The sequence below is a fragment of the Plectropomus leopardus genome, chromosome 5, assembly GCF_026936395.1.
Source record: "Plectropomus leopardus strain MGB_pleo_1.0 chromosome 5, ASM2693639v1, whole genome shotgun sequence".
Classification (NCBI taxonomy): Eukaryota; Metazoa; Chordata; class Actinopteri; order Perciformes; family Serranidae; genus Plectropomus; species Plectropomus leopardus.
Genome location: NC_142180.1, coordinates 4873824 through 4886470, shown reverse-complemented (window position 1 = coordinate 4886470; position 12647 = coordinate 4873824). Strand labels below are relative to the sequence as shown.

The following is a 12647-nucleotide window of genomic DNA, read 5'->3' as shown; positions in this document are numbered from 1 at the left end:
AGCTTGTGTGATTTATTTTACAGGTCAGTGTGAGTTATATGTTAGCTTTGCTAAAGATAATATTTAGTTTTGTGATTCTATTGACTCCATTTGTCTTTATTATGTTACAGCTCAGGTGATTTTCCATTGATTCTCTGTCTCTCTTTCAGCAAAAGTGCTACACAGGTTTTAATGGAGCCTTGAGACTCCCTGCACTAAAACAGCACCCTCATCCTGAGTGTCAGCTCCCTGTCTTCAGAATCAGAATCAGAATGCTCTTTATTGTCATTATACAGTGTATAACGAGATTGGAGAGCTTCTCCATTCCTTCAGTGCAAAGTACAAAAGCTTTTTACAGAATTAAGTACGAGATAGAAATAAAAAATTAAAAAATAGACTTATATATAGCTATATACATGGGTGTGGAGGTATAAGTTGAATAATAAATATGAGTAGAGCGACTCGGTGTATTGCATGACATATTGCACAGTATGTGAAGTATATTGCACAGATAGAAATATATTGCACAGGAAATATATTGCACATGGAAGATAATTAGGGTGTGCACCCGGTGGATTGAGGTAGGGATGTGATGTATAATGTCTATTGTCTGTTGTGGTGTCCGGAGTGGTTATTTGTGAGAGTTCACGGTGGTGATGGCTCTCGGAAAGAAACTGTTTCTCAGTCTGTTTGTCCTTGCCTTGATGCACCTGTAGCGCCTGCCTGAGGGCATCAGGTCAAACAGCTGAGCGCCAGGGTGTGAGCTGTCCTTGATCATGTTATGTGCTCTGCTGAGGCACCGGGTGGTGTATATGTCCTCCAGGGAGGGGAGAGGGCAGCCAATGATCTTCTGGGCTGTTCTGACTGTCCTCCGTAGCCTCTCCCTGTCTGCCTCAGTGCAGCTCGCGTGCCAGGTGGTGATGCAGTAGGTCAGCAGGCTCTCCATGGACGAGCGGTAGAACGCCAGCAGCAGCTTCCTGTCTAGGTTGTTCTTCCTGAGGATTCTCAGGCAGTGTAGGCGCTGCTGAGCCTTCTTGATGACCGCTGTGGTGTTGTCGGTCCTGGAGAGGTTGTCAGAGATCCCAGGAACCTGAATGTGTGGACCCTCTCCACGCATTCACCGTTGATGTACGGGGGGGCGGGTCAGTTCTGTTCTTCCTGAAGTCCATAATGATCTCCTTTGTTTTTGCGGTATTTAGTGCCAGGTTGTTGTCTGAGCACCAGGTCGCCAGCTTCTGGACCTCCTCTCTGTAGGCTGTCTCATCTTCCCGTGAAATTAGCCCGACCACAGTGGTATCATCGGCAAATTTTACGATGATGTTGGTACTGTTGGTCGGACTGCAGTCGTAGGTGTAGAGACAGTACAGGAGGGGGCTCAGCACGCAGCCTTGTGGTGAACCAGTGCTCAGTGTCCGGGTGGAGGAGAAGTGGGGGCCAAGTCTCACAGTCTGGGGTCTGTCGGTCAAAAAGTCTTTGATCCAGCTGCATGTGAGGGAAGGGAGGCCCAGGATGGTCAGTTTGGTGGTCAGAATGTCCGGGATTATTGTGTTGAATGCCGAGCTGTAATCCACAAAGAGCATCCTGGCGTAGCTCTGCTGCTGTTCCAGGTGACACAGTACTGCATGCAGAGCTATGTCGATGGCGTCCTCCGTGGATCTGTTCGCCCGGTATGCGAACTGGTGTGGGTCCAGTGTGGGGGGAAGGCAGTCCTTGATGTGCTGTAGGACCAGTCTCTCAAAGCACTTCATGATGACGGGTGTGAGGGCAACAGGGCGGTAGTCATTGAGGCTGGTTATGGGTGTCGTCTTTTTAAGGACAGGGATGATTGTGGTAGATTTCAGGCAGGTGGGGATGACTGCTTGGGCCAGGGAGAGGTTGAAGATCCTACAGAAGATGTGGGACAGCTGGTGGGCACATGCTCTGAGGACCTTGCCCGGTACTCCATCTGGGCCAGCGGCCTTCCGGGGGTTAACTGACTGGAGCATCCGTCTCACCTCGTGCTCCTCTACAGTGAGTGGGGGGGTGCTGGGATCTGGTGTTGGTGGGGCTGGATCAGATGGGTGTCGCTGTGGTTAGGGCTGAAACGATTCCTCGAATAATTCGAGTAACTCGATTACAAAAAATGATCGAGGAATTTTCTCTGCCTCGAGGAATCGTTTAATTTTGCCAGCTCAAAGCATGGTATTTCGCCCAGACTACTTTTAATGCGGCACAACGCACTGACGTCACGCACGTAAAGGAATAAAAAAGAGGCGGCGGATATGTTTGGTTTAAACCACGGATGTAGAGGTAACGACGAAGAAGGCGACGAAAGCGAAAGGCACAAAGAAAAGGCAGAAAATGTTAAAAGTGTGGGAGCATTTCAAGCTGGACACCAAGGCGAACACTGCTGCGTGTATTCACTGTAAGACAGCGCTTGCATACCAGTAACAGTACGTCTTCAATGCTGCAGCATCTCCACCGAAGGCCCCCTGTTTACTCCGAGAGCGGAGGACCGTCACCCGAGACAAGGCAAAATTAAGTTAACGTAGCGCTAATTAATGAGATTAACGTTACTGTACCTTGCTAACATAACGTTAGCCCTGCGGAGGGCTAGGTTTCTATTAATTATGACTACTGTCGATGCGTGGCTAACGTGCCTTTCACACAGGCTTTATTTAATCTGTAAAAACACAGCGCTGCAGAGTGATGAGGGTGGAAAATAAAAACATAATAAAGCTAACTGGGTAGTTAAAAAAGGAAACCAATGGTTCATTGTTAGGTGAAATGTCTTATTGTCCCATGTATATTTATAATTGCTCTTTAACTAAACAAAAATATGTTTTATCCGATTACTCGATTAATCGATGGAATTTTCAGTAGAATACTCGATTACTAAAATATTCGATAGCTGCAGCCCTAGCTGTGGTGATTCAAAACGGGCAAAGAAGCAGTTAAGCTCCTCTGCCAGCGACATGCTCATATCACCCGGTGTAGCAGCGCAGCCTCTGAAGTTTGTGATGTTCTGTAATCCCTGCCACACCTCCCGTGGTCTGTTGCTGGCGAGGTGGGACTCTATCCTCCTCTTGTAGTCCGCTTTGGCGTTTTTTATTCCTCTTTTCAGGTCAGCTCGAGCTGTGCTGTAAAGAGCTCTGTTCCCTGACCTGAAAGCGGAGTCGCGGTTTCTGAGGAGAGAGCAGACCTGGGTGGTCATCCATGGTTTCTGGTTTGGAAAAACCCGGATGGTTCTGACCACAGACACAGTTTCCATAGAGAACTTGATGTAGTCCAGTACTGATCCTGTGAATGCTTCCAGGTCCTGGTGTTCAAATAGGTCCCAGTCCGTCAGTTCAAAACAGTCCTGGAGCTCACTAAGTGCACTCTCAGGCCAAGTTGTTATTGTCTTTGTTGTGGGCCTGGATCTGCGTCTGAGGGGGGTGTATGCCGGGGTGAGCAGCAGAGAGAGATGGTCTGACTGTCCGAGGTGGGGGAGGGGCATGGCTCTGTAACCGTGCTTGATGTTGGAGTATACATGGTCCAGCGTGTTTTCTCCTCTTGTTGGGCAGTCGACATGTTGGTAGAATTTCGGGAGTACAGTCTTTAGATTGGCCTTATTAAAGTCTCCCGTTATGATGTGGACGCCGTCGGGGTTAGCTCGCTGCTGTTCGTTTATGGCGCTCAGCAGGAGAGAGAGCGCCGTGTTAACGTTAGCGTCTGGTGGAATGAAAGGGGAGAGCCGTGAGCCGCTGCGTCCGTGCGCGCCGCCATCTTGGATCAATCTGCAAGCCTTTCCCTGTGTCTTATTTTTATAAAACCATATACAAGGCTTCCCAATGGTGTGCTCTTTATTTGTTCTAATGCATTCATTCATTCATTCATTCATTTTCCGTAACCGCTCGTCCTCGCAAGGGGCTGGAGCCAATCCCAGCTGTCATCGGGCGGAAAGCAGGTTACACCCTGGACAGGTCACCAGACAATCGCAGGGCCGACACGTATAGACAGACAACCTTTCACGTCACACCTACTGGCAATTTAGAGTCACCAATCAACCTGAGCTGCATGTTTTTGGAATGTGGGAGGAAGCCGGAGACCCCGGAGAAAACCCACGCAGACACAGAGAGAAAATGCAAAATCCGCACAGAAGGGCGGCCACCCACTGACCGAACCCTGTTCCAACCCGGGATCGAATCAGGAACCCTCTTGCTGTGAGGGTGCTAACCACAACGCCACCGTTCCAATGAGGTTTTTGAAAATGATAACCTCACATATTCTTTGTAGTTGTAATCTGTGGTAATAGTGTAAGACTACTTCTGCTGGCATTACGCATTACTGATCGTCCCAGTGCAGCACAGCAAAGCATGGTGGAGACTATCTGAGAGGACACTACAAAAGAAGGACATATACCAACTGTTTGATGTACATATACAGTATGTGTATATATAGTATGTATATATATATATATATATATGTGTGTGTGTGTGTGTGTGTGTGTGTGTGTGTGTAGATTTTATATATTTTGTATGTTAAAATATATTTTATTTTTTGTATTATAATCATATTTAACCCTTATTAAGCACTCAGTTGCTTTATTTCTGTTGCCTCTGACATTAATCAGTCTAATCTAACCCTAGCTGTTAACATTAATCTTCAAATACAGACATGTTTTACTTTAAAAAACATTATAAAGTATTGAAACTACATACGATGCGCTCCGTGTATATTTTAAATCAATATGGTTATTGACTGCTATTTAGCGAAAATCTGAGTTTTGTCTCTCCGTATAATGTATTCAAATGGCCCGCAAGACACTTCTGGGAACTATTAGAAGCCTCATGTGTCATGTGACGCCCGAGCACTTTGAACTTCCGTTGTCATTACTCTGTTTATTCTAGTGCACTATGTGAAACGGTGCGATGCATTGACGCACGTTACGTGCGTCAACGTATTCACGTAATCAATTATGTCGTTGCATCACCCCAGCCCAATACAAAAGGACAACAAAGACCAAAACAACCACAAAGTAATGCAAATTGACCACAAAGAGACCTAAAACAACCACAAAGAAATATACTGTAAAGACCCAAACAACCAAAAAAGCTCAACAAAATGGCCACATGGCTACGTAAAAACGACCCAAAAGCAATACCAAGCAACGTCAAACAGACGCGAAATGATTTCAAAGACCTGAACAACCACAAATACCAAAAAAAAAAACAGTGATGCAAAACAACCACATAGAGACTGCAAAGTGACAAAAAAGAAATGCCAAGCGACATTGAAAAGATGCAAAACAACCACATAGCAACGCATAATGACTACAAAGTGATGCAAATCAACATCACATAATCATAATCACAAAGAGACACACGGACAATAAAGCAATGCAAAACGACCACAGAACAACACAAAATGACCAAAAACGATGCCAAGTGACATCCAAGAGACACAAGTTCACAAAGAGACACAAAGCGACAACAAAGCAAAAAGACAACCAAATGACATTAGAGATGCAATGACCACAATGCAACACAAAAAGACTACAAACCACCATAAAGCAACAACAAAGAAATGCTAAAGGACATCAAAAAGACACAATATGACCACAGTGACTGAAATGAACACACATCAAAGACCAAAAAGTCAGAAACACATTTGAGACCCAGACTTCCAAGACCACAATTTCTCTTTTTTTCAATACATTACTTTATTGCCTGCCTTTACAAAAACATCTATTTAAATACGGTTTCCTCAAAATGATAAGACACAGACATGAAAGGTAGCAACAGAGATCAGTTCATCTTTTGTCCTGTGTACTATTCATTAATGTTTCATCTCCTGCCCTTGAAAATTATATGTATTGTGACACCAGGCTGAGTCAATATTGACCGATAAAAAGTATAATAATAGACACAAGGCCATCGTTCAGACATGCAGCAGGTCATCTATCACTCCTGAATTGGGACTTTTGTAACAAACCTCAGCCAGCAATCAGCAAGTAGCAGAATGACGGTGAGACGAAAAGAGAGCGATCAACAGCAGTAGAAAGAAAAAAAGTACAATGTACTTGGTGGCAATGGTTTGAATTTCCTCATTTATTTTCAGACTTGAGTGCAAGGAAATTATAATTTCATAAAGAATTGTAATATTTTCAGTAAATGTCATTGTTCTTGTCTGCTGATCAATATTTTTATATAAACAGTGGATGAAATGTTAATGTGTAATGTGAAAGGTGTCACTTGTGGTGACAAATCCACAGAGAATGATCCCTCACTCATCAGCTCCCCTCTTCCTTTTTAGTACCTTTCATGTCATTGTTTTGGTTTTACGGTCAACTTTACTAATGATTTAAAGTGACAGTTTTGGATTTTTGAAGCAGGGCTGTATGAGATATTTGTGTATAGTCAGTGTATTAAATACAGTAGCTGGCAGTCAGCGCACTCCCGGTTTGTAGAATGAGACGATGCACAACTGTTCAACTCCAAAAGACGTATCAGGATCAAGGACAAATCCTCATTTTATTTTTTAAACTATGTTTTAAAAATGGCTAATAAATCTACCTTGTCCTTGTACCTTGTACCTTGAATAGACGCTTTAAGAACACAGCAAAATCATCAACACTTCTGGACCGAGACAAGCCAGGTCCTTCAAAATAAAAGCACCAAGGCTTTCACGTTGATTTATTTAATGATAAAAATACTTTATTTAACTTAACCATAACAGTGCTTTATTTAACTTGATACTTTACTTTATTTAACATCCTAACATTATTTTATAAAACTTTTAACAGTAACTATTAACAGTAGTTTATGGAGCATTATGTTAAGGCAGTAGCTATTTTATTTTGAACTGTAGTTCATTAATAATTTTGTATTTTAGAAGTTTTAAGTAGTTTAGAGGAAAATATTGTGATATTATTTTAAAGCCATATCACCCAGCCATATCTATGTCTATTATTTTTTACACAGTCTATGCATCCTACCAATTCAAAAGGAATCTACATCAAAAACAAAAAAGTATTTTTTTATTTTGTTTTCCCCTAACATCTTTTGTTCTGGTATTTCTTAAACTACACATTTTTATTATTGTGGCTATTCCAAATTTGTGACAAAAACTAAATAAGTCTTTTTGTGCACAAAAAAAGCATTTTACTTAAACATATAAAAATTAAACTTAAAAATTAATCTCTAATCATTGTAATAATGAGAGATGAAGGCAAGATGAGTTCCTGTCAAAATCTCCTTGTTTCACATCATTTAGTTTTATCTTTATCGGTTATTGTCCTCTTTGTATGCATCTTAAATAATACAACTATAATATGTAAAATAACCTTTGTTTGGTCGCACACTGTCTGTCATGGCAATATGGCTTGTTGAAATAAAGAGATGGGGAGAGCAAAAAGACAAACCATGTTCGCTCTTCCATCCAATTATACACCCGCTAGGTATTTAGAGTTAAATCTGTCATCATCTCAGTGCTGCTGAGCCCCATGTTTAGCAATGACCCCCAGCTCACACACACATGCACACACACACATTCACAAAATCAATATTCCATCTACATCTCAGCCATCAGCCTCTGAGCTTGGCTCATCAGAATGCTCAATAGGTCAAAAATGACATTTAAAAGGCGGCGAACACACATACACACACATACACACACACACACACACACACAAACCCCGACACGAACCAGCAACTTCTGACTGACAGGCAAAAATGGCCATGTTGGAGCTGGAGCTGGTGTGCGTGTGTGTGTGTGTGTAGACTGTGAAACAAACGCCTCCAAAACACACACAGAAACACACACAATTGCTATCACTTAACATTCAGTCTGCGAATCCATATAAATTAGACCTGATGCAAATGTTTTCCAGCTGACAGGCTCATAAACACAAACAGTGACATGAGCTCACAAACACACATGACAGACTTCATTAACACTGGTGGGGTCCCTGTTGATGAGACTGCTAAAGGATGGATGCCCACCCGGGGCCAGTGATCATGCATCCTCAGCTGTTTCCAATCAGAGCCAGTTTACTTCCAGTAAAAATGTGCTTTAAGGAAGACTCTTGTTCAGTACATTTTTAAAATGTAAACATTGTTTTGCAAAACTTTCCTCAAGACAAGGAAAGAAACTGAAAAGTCTGTGATGTCATCACAATGTTAAATCTTTGGCTGCATCCAAAAGCATTTTTACTACCTTAGAACCCCCCAAAAAACCCTATGAACATGTACCTAGACCCTAGATCTGTTTAGTGTTTCCTCCGCAGGCAGTACTCTTACATGTGGGGTAAGAGTACTGCCCTAGTCTGCACCTAGTTTGCCATCCACAGAACGTCGAGAATGAGAGATTTTCAGAACAAAAAGAGCAGGCTTGAGCGAGTCTCTCTATGGATATTTAAAAATAGCAGGTTTGACTCCAAGTCTTTTTCTCCAAATGAGAATTAGAATGTATGCAGTTCACCTAATACGGCAATAATGACATTTTTACACACTTGAAAATCCACTCATTACTAAAAGTGTAAGTGAGAAAATAAAACAGATGGAGAGGTCAAAGTTGTCATATTGAAATTTAAGGTGTGTTGATGGACTCACATCATCAGCTCATGCATTGAGTAACATTACAAGTAAAGGTTTAACCTGAAAAGTTAGCAGTCAGCCTAGTGAATTAAAAAAAAAATTCTCAGTCTACATCTGCTGCTAGAGGCTGCAAAAATCCTTTCATTTTATGTTTATGAAAAACTTATCACAGTATGAACAGTGGTTTAACCAGCCACAAGTCACCCTGAGCACAGAGTGTTTATTCTTTACTGAATAATCAATGGACCACAGTGTTTCTAGATCCAGCTATTAGTACTGGATCTATGTGCCAGGTACCCCAAGCAGAGGGTTGACCAGAATTGAATGGGGTTCCAAAGTTATTAAAGGTTTCATCCAGAACTTTTAACAACAGCTTTTTCTCGTAGCAAATTTAACACGTTATGGTGTCTTATAGAAGAGATAATCCAAACCATGAAAATAGGACCCAAAATATTACAAACCACATATATCCTTTAAGAGTCATTTTTTGGTAACTGTTTTTACCTGTCAGAATTGGCTATCCTTGATTCAAGATTACTTTACATGAATACATTGTGATTTACTCAATAACAAGATAGGAAAAGCAACACAATTTAAGCACATTCATCATGCAAGCTCTCATCAGCAAGGACACGGGATTTACACCGTAGTGAAGATAGTTGTATGTTGGATATTCAACAGACATTCGCTCCTATGCTACATATAAAAAATTAATAAAAATTATTTGGAGATTTAAAATGTAAAAACAAGAGGCGTATCTCATGCAGCCAGTGGAGTACTATCATCCCACACTGATTTTGAGTCCATTGATCACATGACCTGGGAGCTATTGAGCTAAAATGCTAATATTTACATATGAAAAATTTATAAAAATTATTTGGAGATTTAAAATGTAAAAATAAGAGGCGTATCTCATGCAGCCAGTCGAGTACTATCATCCCACACTGATTTTGAGTCCATTGGTCACATGACCTGAGAGCTATTGAGCTGAACTTCTAATGTAAATTAATGAAAAATTACAAAAAGATGTCAAATGTAAAAAGAATGGCCTAACTGGAAAAGATGGTAGAAAAAAACAAAAAAGTGCAACAAAATCTCACTTGTCAATAGGCTACCAGCTCCTTCCTCCCTGAAACGTCGAGATGAGATGATGAGATACACCTCTTATTTTTAAATTTTACACCTATTTACAATTTTTATTCATTTTTTATATGTAAATATTAACATTTTAGCTCAATAGCTCCCAGATCATGTGACCAATGGACTCAAAATCAGTGTGGGATGATAGTACTCCACTGGCTGCATGAGATACACCTCTTGTTTTTACATTTTAAATCTCCAAATAACTTTTATTAATTTTTTGTATGTAGCATAGGAGCGAATGTCTGTCGAATATCCAACATAAAACTATCTTCACTGCGGTGGATTAACACACTGAACAAGAGTGCCATGCAAAATAACTGCCTCAGAAATGTAACTGCTAAGCACCAGTAGCCTCTGTTCACTATCACAATGCAACTATATCCTTATTATGGCACAGCGACCAACTATGCGTTTAGTTAGCAACACTAAAACCATTAGGTCAATTCAATATGAAGTCAAACATAAACGTAAACTGACTCACCAAATTGTAGAAGTCGGGCAGTTTAAATTTCATCCATCCGCTGGTCTTTCCTGGCGAAAACATCGAAAGCGGCGGTGTAAAACTCCTCCTTAAGGGTGGAATAGCCTCCTGTTACTGTTAGCTAGCTCAGCCACACGCAAAATTAGCTAAGCCTTTGTACCAGTCCGTTTAAAAACACGTTTCTGTCCCTTTTGTTGATGTTGGTTAAAAAGCTGAGCTCGTCATCTCTCTTGTTATTTAATTAACGCTTTTGCTATGAACATTTACTAACTCCTCGAGTTCCGAGCTGTCCGCGGCCGCCGCCATGATAACATTGATATTGACGTACGTTAGCCATGATTAGTGCACTAAACAGGGCTCCGGCTGCAATGAGCTGTGACATACGTTTAACTCCAACTGCGCACATTTCACTGTGGAAGTAAGATTATACGTATCATACGTAACAAACGGCATTTCTGTCATATTTACGCAAAAAGGCTGGTTAATGTTATAGAATACAGGATTTAGATTTAGTGTTGTGGAGTAACTAGTTACTTGTAAGGGGTTTCAGTAATTGAATTACAAAATAAATGTAATTGTAATAAATTACAGTTACTGAGAAAAAATACATAGTAAAATTACAGTTACTAATTAAAATTATGAAATGTGATTGCAAAGAAGTTACATTTGGAAAAAAATGTTTTCAGAAATAGGTTTATGTTGAATAATAATAACAATAATTATTCTGTTGAATTACATCTTTAGCCATGCAGAAATGCCCTCTTTTGGCATATTTTTGGACAATGGGGGTCAGCAAAGCCATTGAGACTTTTTCGGTCTTTCTTTTCAGCTTTTTGCCCTGTTTAAAACAGTTGTAACAAAAAGTCATCAAAAAGTCATCAAATGTAATAAGTTACATTACTCTGATGATGAAGTACTTATAATATTTAAGTAACTTTTAATATTTTTACCTGAGCAACTAGCAATCTGTAACCTATTACATTACAATACAAAATTCACAAAGTGCTTTATTTGTATTTATTTTCTTTTACATCTGTGATAAATTGTATTTGTATGACTTGAAATGCTATTAAAAAGACCACAAATAAAAGTCTAGGTAAAGTCACAAGTTTTTGGTGTGAAAGCCCAATTTGAGTTTGGCAGAAGTACTCCACACCTCTGCCAAGCAAAAGCTTGGCAGAAATAAAAGCCAACATGATGTAGTCTGTCAGCAATTACCTGCCTCCATAGAGTTATATCTGCAGGATTTTACAGAACAGTGAAGCAAGGGAAAACAAAAGGCTGCTCCAAAGGTGAGATTATCACCTCTGAAAATGTAACATTCAAATGTCAGGCTTTAAAAAAATCCAAATGGGACAGAATCAAAAGGGTTGTTTTTTTCAATTATTTGACTTTGACAATGCTCAGTAGCCCCATCATAGGAGCCAAATCTTTCCTGGTGTATTACATCACAGGCAAGGTAAGTCAGAGCTCAAAGGGCAGGAAGCCACATTTGTCCTTGGTAGACCGCAGCGGCTCCACAACTCCACTGAGCCCTGAGGATTTGCATATATTTCCCTCGCTGCATGAGTTTCCTCTCACTGTTGCTCTGCCTGGCTCTCGGGGGAAATCTGCAAGCAGCATGGCACCACACAAGTACAAAAATCTCAGCTAAGAATAACAATAGCTCCAAGTTTATCCCATGAATAATGTGCACTAACAATACATTCCTCTGTGTGGATTATTTCAAGTAGGGTATAACCTCAAAAGAAAGAAAAAGGAGCGACACAAGGAAACCTCAGTAAAAAACATCTTTATTCATTTCCATGATAAAAGGTAAAGGACATCATACATATGTCAAATGCATCAGAAACGTACTCATGGATCCCCATCATCACACATCATCACACATACAACGTACCTTCCAGTATTTCCAAAAATATCTCACACAAAATGAACTGTATTGCTGAGATTTAGTTTGACATTCAACCATCCAACTAAGAGAAGCACACATACCACTAAAAAAAACTAAATAAAAAGACAAAAATTAAAAGAAAGTAGCTTCAAAATCACCCCTAATATACCTTTTCATTTTCTTAAAACCAAACTGAAATGTTCAGAACGCACGTGGACATTAATTCAGTCAATACAAGGGCTGTAATACTGCTGAAGAAATGACAGGATTCTCTGACTGCAGATGGTAAATTTGGGGTTTTCTGAACACACAGACACACTCAAATTAAGATGCTGAAAATACTGATGGATGCAGTGAAACATGAATCACTCATTCATTTAGTTGGTACAGTGTTATGTCAGCTGAAAATCACTTCAAGCAAGAGTGAAAAACAAAAAAAAACTCTTACTTCAAATGGTGACTGAAAGGATAGTCTAACATTTATAATCCCCCTAATTAGCATTCATAAGTAACATATGTATGTATATGTATGAGGTTCTTATCCATAGAAGGTATATTACCTACAGTAGAGTCAGCTGCTTCACATATGGAG

General features: G+C 40.4%; 1 long non-coding RNA gene across 1 annotated transcript in view; it reads right to left on the bottom strand.

Moving 5' to 3' along the window:
* The window catches only part of LOC148189502 (uncharacterized), a 115503-nt gene extending 105000 nt beyond the window's left edge, over nucleotides 1–10503 (bottom strand). Inside the window, exon 1 of the long non-coding RNA XR_015776512.1 lies at nucleotides 10162–10503. This is a non-coding gene — a long non-coding RNA (uncharacterized LOC148189502). The remainder of the gene's footprint in view (nucleotides 1–10161) is intronic.
* Nucleotides 10504–12647: the final 2144 nt, after the last annotated feature.